Source organism: Nicotiana sylvestris, chromosome 8, assembly GCF_000393655.2.
Source record: "Nicotiana sylvestris chromosome 8, ASM39365v2, whole genome shotgun sequence".
In the NCBI taxonomy this organism is placed as follows: Eukaryota; Viridiplantae; Streptophyta; class Magnoliopsida; order Solanales; family Solanaceae; genus Nicotiana; species Nicotiana sylvestris.
This window is the reverse complement of record NC_091064.1, coordinates 200624677-200637245: the sequence shown is the minus strand read 5'-3', so window position 1 is coordinate 200637245 and position 12569 is coordinate 200624677.

The window sequence follows — 12569 nt, the reverse complement described above, 5'->3', positions numbered from 1 at the left end:
GAAATTGGGTTTGAAAACCTTTGAAAAAGGAAATTGGAATTTTTTTTAGGGGGGGGGGGGGGTTATAAAGATAAAAGAGAGATTTTTGGTGATTATTTAGAAATAGAGAAAATATTTTTTACATCCTTTGGAAAAGAAACAGAATCTTAAATGTAGGGTGAGTTATTGGAAATGGGGGTGGGTGTCGTGTAACTAACAAGCTAAAATTAAAGGATCTTGATTTTTTTTATTTTTTATTTTTGTATACAACTTGTAAATATATATGTCTACAAAATAATTAATAAGGAACCTAAATAAATGTGGTAAATATATTTTTGTTATAGTATAGCTAGGTAATAATTCCAGAAAAATAGTGTTAGAAGCCCACTGATATTCTAGTGGATGTAAAAGGTTGTGTTTCTTCGGTTTTACGGTTCAAAAATGATGTGAATGTGAAATAGAGGAAAAATATAAAATTTTGAATTTTCATCATATACAAAGGAACATTGTCTCATGCTGGAGAAGGAAAAGATATTTGGAGGGTTTTATATACAATTGTATTTTTCAAGCTCTGTGAGAAGAATGCAAGCCCCGTGCCGTCATGCTTCGACTTCGGTTAAATGATTTGATTGATTGATTGATTAATTTGTTGGACCAAATTTCTTGTTAATATTGATATTTTTAACATTAACGGTAATTTAACTATTCCATTTCCCATTTTATTTTGCGTAAATAGCCATTTTCTTTATAACATAAAAGATCAGGTTATTCCCTCAGTGAGAATAATCCGCTCTATCCTTGAAGAAAATAATCCTAAACGTCAAGTACTAAGAGGGAATTAAGTTCCTTACGGAAATACTGTAAATTCAGGAAATTCAGAGTAATTTCTAAGTCTTCTACATTTCTATTTTCACTTAGTTTCTGTTTCCCAATATATTTTTGAATACAAATCAATAATTAAGTTATTGGTTTCTTTCGTTAATTAAGCAACACTCGTGACAATCTTTTTGGAGAATAAATTACGAGGGGAGATTCTGAAATCTTCTTGAGAGAAAAGTGATGATGAAGTGTAAAGCCTGGTAAATTTTTATATTCTCTCTTTCAAAAAAAAAAACTATTATTATTTGTGGAATCAAATAAAAAAAAATTATCATATTTTTGCAAATAATTTTTAAATATTTTGAATAATTAACTATTGTGACTTATAGTATTTTTATTGTAAATTTTATATCAAAAACTTAAAAAATCTATATCAGAATTCATAGCAAAAACTAGTCAACTTAACCCTCTTACTCCCAAAAGGTTCAAACAAGTTGAAAACTAAGATAAGGTATGAAAGTAGGGGAGGATTTCGCAATATGTAAATCAAGCCCGCTATCACAGACTGGCCTTACCTGGCCAAGTTCTGCTGTCGAGATATGGTGTTAGTAGGAGTGGCAAACGGGCGGGTCAGATATAGTTTGGGTCGAAAATGGATTAATTATTCGATTCGATCCATATTTAATACAGATAAAAAACGAGTCAATCGGCGGATAATATGGGTTACCCATATTATCCATGGCTTCTTGTATATGATCACTTTTGGGAGAATTCTTAGTCTCCCTAACTTGAGGAACCCCCAATTTGAGGCTTTGCAAATGTAAAAGTTAGACCCATTGGTTACTCATTGGTTATCCATTTTCTAAATGGATAATATGATTTTTATCCATATTTGACCCGTTTTTAAAAAGTTCATTATCCAACTCATTTTTTAGTGAATAATATGGGTGGTTAACTGTTTTCTTTGAACCATTTTGTCACCTCTAGGTATAAGTAATACTACGTAAAAATAGCACGGGCTATCTAGTTTTCAGACTAATAATTAAAAAATAGCCAGCGTTTGCAAAGTCATTGAAAAATAGCCACTATTTTCCTACAACACGGAAAGTTCCAGCATAATATACTGGAGATTGGTGCACCTGTGTATGAACTTCTAGCATATTATGATGGAACTCTAACACGCGAAATGTTCCAACATAATATACTGGAGATTGGAGCACATGTGTATGAATATCCAACATATTATGCTGGACAGATATATTATACTAGAATTCCATATATTATGCTAGAAGTCTATTATATTATGCTGGAACTCCAATATAATATATTGAATTTATCTTTACATGAAAATTAATTAAATTTTGATCACTTTTAAAACTGTGACTTTTCTTCAATAACCACTTATAAATTTGGCTGTTTTTGAATTTCTCCCAAATACTGGGGATGGTCCAGCCCGCTAATTCCCGCGATAGCTAAAAGTTAACGTACTGAAAAGGGCACCGACTAAATCAATGTACAAAAAAGGACCAAACTAGGAGATTCACGCAAATAGAGATGGGAAATTCGTACTTTTAATCTGCTACCACCAGAAATTTTAATGAAATTCGTAGTCCATAAACACGATGCTGTCTTAATTTGAATACGTAAGAGTTTTCCTTATTTTTGCCTTTCGACGGATCCATTTCAGTTCTAACTTTATTTATCAGTCAATTTGACGCTATAGCGTATGCGTGGTGAGAAGTTTTATTTTGTATCTCATACAACTGACATTAGTTATATAAGACTCTTTTTTATCTCACAAATTTGTGGATTCCAATCTTGCACTTCTGGGTTCACAAAAATCTGAATCCACAAAAATGTGAGACAAAAAAGTTGCCTCATACAACTAGTGTCAGTTGTATGAGACACAGAATAAAAATTTTCGTACGTGGTATACTAAAGTTTCAATCATATTTTTGCGGAAATATGTGTCCAAGTACAACATACATAATCAAGGTACTTATTGCGGACAACTTACATAAGGTTGTTGAGTTTAATACAACTAATTTTTGCAGTATATATATATATATATATATATATATATATATATATATATATATATATATATGCTAGTTACGATAAGCTCGGGCTGTGCCCGGGCCTAACAACCATAGTCAAAGGTAAAAAATTTATGTGGCGTCCAGTTTTGCTTCACCGGTTGGATTTATGGCCACTTTTTAAAAAAAGTTTAATTGATACCCATTTTTTAGATAATTTCAGATGTATACACTTTTCTCTTCTTCTTTACTGTTATTTTCTTCTTCTTTGTGCTTAGAGTTTCTTCTTCTTCTTAGTTGCAAATGAGTTTTTAAAATTTGTTGTCTTTTCGATAATTTGATGATTAGGATTTATTCTTTATGATATTTGAAAGTTATGTTTCAAATTTTGGCTCATTTGGAGTAGATTTGGGTATTGAATCGTGTATTGAATTGTTGAAAATCAAAGAACATATTTATATTTTAGAACTCTGAAGTTGCATTATATTCAATTGATTGAACTACAGAAGATTCGAATTTCTGAAGTTGCATTTGAACGATAAAAGAACTTCAGATTTGATTTTTGAATTTGCATTGAAGAGATTAAACTACTTCAGATTCGAAGTTCTGAAGTTGCATTCGAAAGATAGAAGAACTTCATATTTGATTTCTGAAGTTGCATTAAAGAGATTGAACTAATTTCGATTTGAACGGATATACTTTACAAAATTTTGTGCATTGCGGGTATAACTTCAATGGTGATTCCAAAAGTGAGTATATATGAAAATGCCCCTAGTCAAACTCCTCTATGTATAACTAAATTATACATATATTATATATCTATTAACTAAATATATAGTTGGGTGGGTGACTATTTGAATTAATTATTTTAAATATCTTAGATACTCATTACATTCAAGCAAAACTAAAAGAATTTGCTTCTTGCCTTTTTTTTTTAGACAAAAGCTAAAGTTTCTTAAGATTTTAATTGACTCAAACTTCAAATAATATTTATTTATATTTTCAAATGTTACATATATGAAATTCCTATCAATTAATGATCCTTCTCTATGCACAACTTTACGAATGAAAGCTCTCAATAATATAATCAAACCTTATCATAAACTCATAAATGTTGCAAATCTAAAGCTTGTATTTTCCCTCGTTTTATTGGCTTAAATAAGAATTAGAAGGTAAAATAATTTTGGCCTAATACATACTTTTCCCCCTTAACTTATATGCAAATTCCTTTGACACATTGTAGTTTTACATGTAATATTGTCACTAATCCCTTTATATGTTTTATTGTTTTATATGTTTTACCTAAAAATTTATTTGGCAAATCTATATACTTTACCTAATTACTTTGCGCAAAGTTTCACTTATTTGATTTAAGAAAAGGGCGGTCTCTGCTTATTTCTCTCCATCTTATAATTTTTCACGTTAATTTAATTGAAGCAAAGCTTAGTCCAAATTAAGCATATTTCATATATGTCCCGCTTGAGTGTTTAAAGTTCATACCCACTTGCTGCTATCTATAACATCTGCTCACCATTTCATAACCTGTTACGATCCGAAATTTCTACCCTCGGGAGTCGTGATGGCGCCTACTAATATGAGCTAGGCAAGCCAACCCTTAACTATCTACTACCTTTTTCATATTACTTCTTGTAAAACAAACATAGGGCAACAATATAAATAAAACGGAAGTTAGAAAATAGGCGGAAATTAACATTTATAAAGCTTAGAGCTACGTCTATTACCACTTTTAAACTTCAATACCCCAAAATCTGGTGTCACAGTACCACAGGCTGTCTAAGAATCACTACATACAAAGTCTGAAAAAAATACATAGTACTGTTCTTGAGCAAGAGATAAAGGAAACAGGAAATAGAGATAGAGGGAGACGCCAGGGCCCGCGAACATCTGCAGGTCTACCTTGGGTCTCCGGATGGACTGAAGGAAGCCCTCCAACTACTGTTCGAAAGCTGCTCCGGGATCTGCACACAGTGCAGAGTGTAGTATCAACACAACCGACCGCATGTGCTGGTAAGTACCTAGCCTAACCCCGGCGAAGTAGTGACGAGGCTAGGACCAAACTCCAGATAAACCGATGCAGTTATATAATATATGGCGGAAAAGTAAACAAATAATAAGCAATTAAAGCTGGGGAAGGGGAATATGCCTCGGGGATAGCTGATAAAGCAAAATAGCAAGGAATAAATAAGGAAGCTGACAATATAACTTCTAACACAGATAAAGAAAAGTAAAGACAACTTTCACTTTAAGTTTCCATCTTGTTGCAGGCGTACAACCCGATTCCATTTCTCATATCTTGTGGTAGGCATACCACCCGCTCCCATCTCATAATATCTTATGGTAGGCGTACCACCCGCTCCCATTTCATAATATCTTGTGGTAGGCGTACCACCCGCTCTCATTTCATAATATCTTGTGGTAGGCATACCACCCGTTCCTATTTCATAATATCTTGCAATTTCAAGGAATCCCGGCAAGGGAAAATAATCAATATAATAACTTCCTGGCAAAGGAACACAACAATGTAATAATTTTTCTGGCAAGGGATCAACAATATTGAAATAGTCATCCAGGCAAGGGAGAATCAGCTATAACCAATCTCAACTTAGCTTGTACTCAGTTCAATTATTGAAAATGCTCAATCATAGAAGATCATTAAGTAAAGCACCCAAATGTCATTTAAGAACACAACAACTTTCAATTTAAGACTCACGGTCATGCTTGAGACCAATGTATAGATACTCGTCACCATGCCTATACGTCGTACTCAACAAGAAGTAATTTGAAAATATGACTCAACTCCTAATCCCTCAAGCTAAGGTTAGACCAAACACTTACCTCGAAGCCTTGAACACCACTCAAGTCTCAATTATAGGTTTACCCCTCGAATCCACCACCAATCCGCACGAATCTAGTCATAAGTTACTTAATTACATCAATAAGTGCTAAATGAATCAACCCTAATGCACGAAAATGAGTTTTTAAAAGTTTTACCCAAAATTCAAAAATCACGCCCTGGCCCATGTGGTCGAAACCCAAGATTCGGACCAAAACTCGATTACTCATTCCCCCACGAATCCAAATATATAATTTATTTTGAAATCGGGCCTCAAATTGAGATTCAAATCCCCAATTTTAGAAAAACCTAGGTTCTACCCGAAACACCCAATTTCCCCCATGAAAATCTTTGATTTGAAGTTGAAATCATGTTAAAAGATGTTAAGGAGTGAAGAAAATGAGTTAGAAATCACTTACGAACGTTTTGGAGAAGAAAGGTTGTTTGAAAAATCGCCTCTTATGTTTTTGGGGTTTGAAAAGTGAAAAATAACTGAAATTTTCGTTTATTTATACCCCTCTCAGACCCCCTGTGCGGACTGCATCAAATGGATCGCGGCCGCACAGGCCTCCCAGAAGACCTGCAGTTCAGCACCCTGTGCGAACCGCATAAAGGCGATTGCGGTCGCACAGCCTCCACCGCGCTCCGCACAAAGGCGATCGCGGCCGCGCTGGCCTCTCCGCGGTCGCACGCGATTTCTCGCGGACCGCACTAGAGGGTTCAGAGACCTGCAACTTCCTGAACCTGCAACATCTGACTTTCTAAGCCTAAGGCATCCCGGAACCTACTCGAAACTCACCCCGAGCCCTCGAAACTCTAACCCAAGTATACACACAATCTCAAAAACATCATATGGACATATTCGTGTAATCAAATTACCAAAATAACATCACGAGCATCGAATTAAACCTCGAGATCAATGAAATTTCTCAAAACTCATTTAAACGTCAAATTTCTATATTAAGGTCCGGATCGCGTCAAACGACGTCCGTTTTTAACCAAATTTCACAGGAATGACTCAAGTCATATATAAGACATGTACCGGGCGCCGGAACAAAAATACGGGCCCGATACCATTGCTTTCTGATCAGTTTCCATTTCTAATTTCCTTAAACAATTTCTGAAAACAATTTCACTTAAAAAAATTCATTTCTCAGGCTTGGGACCTCGGAATTCGATTCGGGGAATACGCCCAAGTCCCATATTTTCCTACGGACCCTCCGGGAATGTCAAATCACAAGTCTAGATCCGTTTACCCAAAAGGTCGACCGCAGTCAAATTAACTCATTTTAAAGTCAAGAGTTAACATTTTTCACAGAATTTCATATTTAAGCTTTCTGGTTATGCGCCCGGACTGTGCACGCAAATCGAGGCTACTCTAAATGAGGTTTCCCGGGTCTCGGAGGCACAAAATTCAATTAAAAACAGGTGATGACCCTTTGGGTCGTCATATAACCACGGGTTTTTTGAATGGAACAATTAATTAGTCGACATTAGGCTAGATGGTTATATATTTATAATTTTGTTTCTCATGCTTAGATGATTTAATGAATATAATATATTATATTAGTTATAATTAAGTGATGGCTATGTATTCAAATATATGTATTATAGTAACAAATAAATAAAGAGTCATAAAAGATAAAAACTTTGAAGATAAAGAATTTTTTCTAATATTCTAATACTAAAGAAAGATAATTATTAGATTAAGAGAAAATAAGGAAATCCCAATCGCAAAAATTTCCTCGACAAAAAGTAAAAAAAGTATATGTTATGAATGGTTGAAAAATGAAGAGGAAAATGGTTTGTGTGGGTGGGGCCGGGATGTGATGGCCACGTGAGGGAGTACAATGTCAGCCACATAAATGTTGTATGAAAATATGTGTAGAGTGACATAAGTGAATGATAGTTAAGTCAAAGACATTCAAATATGTATATAGCTATAGTAGGATTCCATCGTGACCAATCATATTGCTTCATTTAAACGAAATGACCAAATTACCCTGATATCCCAAGCAGGCATGTTGACCTGGTGCTTGCTTATTCCCTCTTCTATATAGTTGTAAAGTAATATTTTTTTTTGTTTACCTTCTTTAAGGTAAAAATTGCACGGGACGCCCTATTTGGTTGCCCCCATTTAATTTATACTCATTTTTTAAAAAAAGTTTTAACTTGTACCCACTTTTTAAACAACTTCAACTCCCTTTCTCCTCCTTCGTCTTCTTCTTCTTCTTCTTCTTCTTCTTCTTCTTCTTCTTCTTCTTCTTCTTTCTTCTGTTGCTATTGGTGCTGCTATGAAACTTTAGTTCATGGGATGATTGCCATAAGTATGTTTATCAGATTATTTAAAAATAAATTATAAATAATTACGTAAGTTAGTAGATAATAATTTGTGAATATTTCCAAGTACGGAAAGTTTAAGGTCACACTTAGTGATTCTTTTCATGATAATTCTATTCTTTTCACGTTTATTGTTTCCAAAATTTATGATTTAGATACTATTGACAATCTGATTATTTATCTAGTATGTTAGAAATCTTTTTCAAAAACCTCAGCTTATATAGTGCTGAAGTTTTTACAAATGAACTAAATAACTTCAGCATCTTCTGCTGAAGTTTTTGAAAAAGCTTATGACAAAACTAATGAATTCAAGACAAAAAACCTTCAGCTTTTTTAGTGTTGAAGTGTTTATAAATGAACTAAATAACTTCAGTATCTTCTGCCGAAATTTTTGAAAAAGCTTAATGACAAAACTAATGAATCCAGGACAAAAAAACTTCAGCTTATTTAGTGTTGAAGTTTTTATAAATGAACTAAATAACTTCAGCATCTTCTGCTGAAGTTTTTGAAAAAGCTTAATGACAAAACTAATGAATCCATGACAAAAAACTTCAGCTTATTTAGTGCAATTACAAACAAAAATTTCAGCAAATAGAGAATAAAACTTCAGCTACTATGCTTAAGTTCAGCAATTACAAACAAAAACTTCAGCAAATAGAGAACAAAACTTCAGCTATTATGCTTAAGTTAAGCAATTACAAACAAAAATTTCAGCACACTTGGTTCAGCAATTTTTGCTACTTCAGGCCCGTCTACTAGAATGCTGAAGTTTTGCGTGATTGTCTTTGCTACTTCAGCCTCGTATGCTGAAGTTACGCGAAAAAATGGGTACGCTTGTAATATTTTTTGCAAAACGGGCACAAGTTAAAACGTGACCCAAAAAGCGGATATAGATGCAAATGCCCCTTCTTTAAGCTGTTTGTGGAGGCCCAAACCAATTTGGGCCTCGCCCATAAACAAGTCCCAAAATGCAGTCGAGCGAGCTAACCACCAACAGGCCCGATACACTTTCAGCACGCTAGCAGTTGCTATTATGTATAATCAGTATATAATCTATATACCGATAAATATATTTTTTTAATGTCAATAGTTAGACTCGTAAAAGATTGGTCGAATCCCTTGTATTTCGATCGTCCCTTTACATAAATCATTGGCTTTGTACTCCTTAGACACAAGACTATCTGTCACACCTCCTTTTTGCGCGCCCGCCCCGAAGGGTAGATGCGCGAGGGAGTTTTTCCATTTTAAGTGACAATATTCGAAATGGGATTATTTATTTAATTCAGAGTCGCCACTTGGGAAAGGTTTGGTTTTTGGTGTCCCAAGTCACCGGTTTATCTTGAATCCCAAATCGAGGAAATTTTCGACTTTTCCAAATGAAGTCTGCGAACCAGAAATTCTAAGTAAGGAATTCTGTTGACCCGAGGGAAGGTGTTAGGCACCCTCGAATCCCGTGGTTCTAGCACGGTCGCTTAAATTATTATAATGGCTAAATATCTGATTTAAATACATGTTGTGACTTATGTGCTTTTATTGAATTTAAAACCGCTTTTATTATTATCATTTTTTTATTTTTATAGAATTGCAACGTCGTGAAAATGCATTTCGAACGACGTCACAATCAATGCACCCGTAGTTGTTAACACACTTCGACTTCGTTGAGATTTGGATTTGGGTCACATCAATGTGCACCCGAGTTTAAGAATGTAATTTGATTAAGTCGCGCCTAAAGAGTCTAACGCGTCATTATCTTTGGGGAAGGCAGTGAAATTCACTAGACAGTCCATCCCAAATCCTATGTGTTTATTATGATCAATCATTGAGGGCCCCGCAATTTGCATTTTTTATTTGACGAGGCTCGTCTCATTATTTTAGAAGGGGTATCCTAAAGTGACTACATTTCTACTATGTTCGTCTCTAAAAAATAGAAGAAAGAATATACATGCTAATTCAATTGCCTGCTTTGGCTATTTCCGGATTCCTGTTAATCATCTGATTAATTATTTACAAGGTGAAGAATGTTGTACCTCATGGAACATGCTTTCAATTTGATAAAAGGAATTACGTACGAGATTGATGAAATGCCACACTTACTCCAAACACTCCTTAAGCTAAATTTAAATTAACTCATTTAAACAGGATTAATAGAATTCCTTATTAAAGGATGCTACTAATGGTATTCAAAACTCGTCTTATAAACTGCCTAATGAAGTGAAACTCGAGAATCTAAAACTGTATTGTATTTGGCGAGATTTAAAAGCCGTCCACCCTACATATTCAAAGCATGCTGGAGAACGAGTTTGAATTAACAATCATACTAAATGGTTGCATATTCCATGAGTTATAGTTACATCCTATATACCGCTAAACGAATTACATATCGCGGTTTTAGATCAGCATAAGCTTCAATTAAGTACAAACTTACTAATGTATTCTCTACAAACTAAAATTTACACGACTTAACAACATTTATAAAAACTGTAAGTAAAACAACAGATGATTATAATTCCTTCAGATCTTTCAATTCATGCTCTTCATTGTTACATCAGTTACACCAATGTGGGACTCGAAATGTGTACCTGGGAAAATGCTTACAATGAAGAAGCAGGAGAGTCAATAGAGCAGTAGTGTAAACGAACAGCAGCAGTAACAGATAAGTAGCAGCAGAACAGGTTCCAGTGCAAGATACAACTATAGCCGATGAAAAAAGTAGCAAAATGACAGCAGCAAGCAGTGTAGTAGAAACAGAACTCCAGACAGACCAAATCCAGGAATAAACTAATGCAACACACAACCAGTAACCTCAGTTAGGACTTGGAAGAATCAGTATTGATTAAATAGGTTGAAAACAAGTGAAATCCAAACAACAATAGGAAGAACAGTTTCTGATTTTATCTGTATGTTTTCTATCCCTTGGTCTCTCTCTATCTGTGTTTTTTTTAACTCTCTCTGTCTCTCCAAAATCCAGTCTGTTCTAATGGAAGTTCTCCTATTTATAGCCTAGCATTAGGCCATTTACAGCCTGTTAGACACATCAGAAATCCCTCCCATGTGGTCTGCTGTCCTTCCACTCAACTATTTAAAAATAAAACCCCTCCCATGAGATTCCCCTGACAGCCCTTTATCATTTTATTAGACTAAAACAAAGGTATGGGCAGCCTAAAATGGCCTGATAGCACATGCTGTCCCATTTGCTCTAATTATTAAAGGAACACAGTGCACATGCTGCCCAAGAATACACATGCCATCAATTTAAACCAAAGTCTCAACTATAACCCCACCCTTAGATGTTTTCTGATTCAAATTGATATATAGCGACAATGCTATACTCAGTTCCTAATTGAATTCAAACAAAATTTCAGCAGACAACCCAATGACAGGGATCGGATTATCACCATTCCAAACTGAACTAATTGACGACGTATATCGACTCGACTATACTAATTGTAACACATACAATCGAAGCCAATAATAAGAAATCCAAAAGTATCAACAAGGGGTTCAGATTGCACTGTCAAAACAAAAATAACCCTGGGAACTAATTAATCGGCCAATTTTAATTTTAGTCGATTGCACAGTTTACAAACACACACAAAATGAAGAAGGGCTTGACCAAATACAAAAATCTTGGGCAAAGTGGACGGGACAGTCAAAATTCAAAGCAAATCAACTAAAAACATTTAGCCATACGAACAGACCTTTAACTATAACAAACACATGAACTGATAAAGAAAAAGGAAAGCAAAAATACCTTAGAGTCTTGGAAAAATCAGCAAACCATAACTCGGATTTGAATCGACCTTTCTTGGGGTTGAACGGACTTTAATCGAAGTGTTCACAACTGAGAACACTTCGATTAAGGTCCATTAGACCCTAATCATCTGGTTCAAACGGACACAGACCGGACATCAGGATTTCTAGGGTTCCTAAGGGCAGATTTGGGATTTATATTTCCCTGGTTAGATTCGGACCAAACCAAGCCTGGTTTGGTCACGAGGGAGGTCAGGGGAGTGTCTGGTATGAACCTGGGGTAGATCGATGTAGATCGGAGTTCTGCTCGAATCTTCAAATGAAGATTCGAGAACCTAGGGGCTAATTCGAACTAAGCGGTTGATGGATTTGGATTCAGGGTGGTGAGGTGCATCTAGGGTGTTAAGGCGGTGGTCACCGGCGTCCTTGCCGCCGGGTTTAATGGTGAGGGAAAAGGGGGCGGTGTTAGGGTTTCATGGGGTTCGGGGTCTGGTGAAGGAGACGACTAAAGGGGGTGCTTGGATAGGGGGGAGGGTATGATATGGAGGCTTTTATACGGGGTGGATGGTTGGGTCTTGGCCGTTAGATCACTCGAGATCAACGGCCTGGATTCAAGGGTTAATCCAAACGGTGTCGTTTGGTTTAGTATTGGGGTCGGGTTGGTTCGGGGTTGAACGGGTCGGGTAATGGGATTATGGGTGAAAGATCTCGACCGTTAGATCAATTTGGTTTGATGGCCGAGATGGATTGGCCTTGGAACGACGTAGTTTTGGTGTCAAACTACGTCGGTT